This window comes from Arachis hypogaea, chromosome 18 (genome assembly GCF_003086295.3).
Source record: "Arachis hypogaea cultivar Tifrunner chromosome 18, arahy.Tifrunner.gnm2.J5K5, whole genome shotgun sequence".
NCBI lineage: Eukaryota > Viridiplantae > Streptophyta > Magnoliopsida > Fabales > Fabaceae > Arachis > Arachis hypogaea.
This window is the reverse complement of record NC_092053.1, coordinates 122,237,717-122,239,432: the sequence shown is the minus strand read 5'-3', so window position 1 is coordinate 122,239,432 and position 1,716 is coordinate 122,237,717. Positions and strand designations below refer to the sequence as shown.

The following is a 1,716-nucleotide window of genomic DNA, read 5'->3' as shown; positions in this document are numbered from 1 at the left end:
TTTACTAATACATCTTCTACTTGTCCATAAGCCTGTCTTCTTGAGTTGTCTGCCATCTCTAGTGAGATTTTAGCAGCTTGCACCCCATAGATTCCCAGTTTCTCTATTACAGAGAGGGGCATGAGGTTTATTCCTGAACCAAGGTCACACAGAGCTTTGAAGATCATGGTGCCTATGGTGCAGGGTATTATGAACTTTCCAGGATCCTGTCTCTTCTGAGGCAATGTCAGTTGATCCAGATCACTTAGTTCATTGATGAACAAGGGAGGTTCAACTTCCCAAGCATCAATGCCAAATAATTTGGCATTCAGCTTCATGATTGCACCAAGAAACTTGGCAGTTTGCTCTTCAGTGACATCCTCATTCTCTTCAGAAGAGGAATACTCATCAGAGCTCATGAAGGGCATAAGGAGGTTCAATGGGATCTCTATAGTCTCTAGATGAGCCTCAGAGTCCTTTGATTCCCCAGAAGGAAGCTCCTTATTGATCACTGGACATCCCAGGAGGTCTTCCTCCTTGGGATTCACGTCCTCTCCTTTCCTCACAGGTTCGGCCATGGCACTTATGTCAATGGCCTTGCACTCTCCTTTTGGGTTCTCTTCTGTATTGCTTGGGAGAGTACTAGGAGGGATTTCAGTGATCCTTTTACTCAGCTGGCCCACTTGTGCTTCCAAATTTCTAATGGAAGACCTTGTTTCATTCATGAAACTTACAGTGGCCTTAGATCAGAGACTAGATTTGCTAAATTAGAAGCATTTTGTTCAGAGTTCTCTGTCTGTTGCTGAGTGATGATGGAAAAGGTTTGCCATTGCTAAACCTGTTTCTTCCACCATTATTAAAGCCTTGTTGGGGCTTTTGATCCTTCCATGAGAAATTTGGATGATTTCTCCATGTTGAGTTATAGGTGTTTCCATAAGGTTCACCTAAGTAATTTACCTCTGCTATTGCAGGGTTCTCAGGATCATAGGCTTCCTCTTCAGAAGATGCCTCTTGAGTACTGTTGGATGCAGCTTGCATTCCATGCAGACTCTGAGAAATCATATTGACTTGCTGAGTCAATATTTTGTTCTGAGCCAATATGGCATTCAGAGTATCAATTTCAAGAACTCCCTTCTTCATAGGCGTCCCATTGCTTACAGGATTCCTTTCAGAAGTGTACATGAACTGGTTATTAGCAACCATGTCAATGAGTTCTTGAGCTTCTGCAGGCGTTTTCTTTAGGTGAATGGATCCACCTGCAGAAGTGTCCAGTGACATCTTTGATAGCTCAGATAAACCATCATAGAATATATCTAGGATGGTCCATTCTGAAAGCATGTCAGAAGGACACTTTTTGGTCAACTGTTTGTATCTTTCCCAAGCTTCATAGAGGGATTCACCTTCTTTCTGTCTGAAGGTTTGAACATCAGCTCTAAGCTTGCTCAGCTTTTGAGGAGGAAAGTACTTGGCTAAGAAAGCCGTGACCAGCTTATCCCAAGAGTTCAGGCTGTCTTTGGGTTGAGAATCCAATCATAATCTAGCTCTGTCTCTTACAGCAAAAGGGAAAAGCATGAGCCTGTAGACTTCAGGATCTACTCCATTAGTCTTAACAGTATCACATATCTGCAAGAATTCAGTTAAGAACTGAAAAGGATCTTCAGATGGAAGTCCATGAAACTTGCAGTTCTGCTGCATCAGAGAAACTAATTGAGGTTTCAGCTCAAAGTTGTTTGCTCC

At 42.5% G+C, this 1,716-nt stretch overlaps 1 non-coding gene across 1 annotated transcript; it reads left to right on the top strand.

Moving 5' to 3' along the window:
• Positions 1-1,311: 1,311 nt before the first annotated feature.
• Positions 1,312-1,419, top strand: LOC112773714 (small nucleolar RNA R71). Its single transcript, XR_003188250.1, has one exon. It is a non-coding gene; the product is annotated as a small nucleolar RNA R71 (small nucleolar RNA).
• The last annotated feature ends 297 nt before the right edge of the window (positions 1,420-1,716 follow it).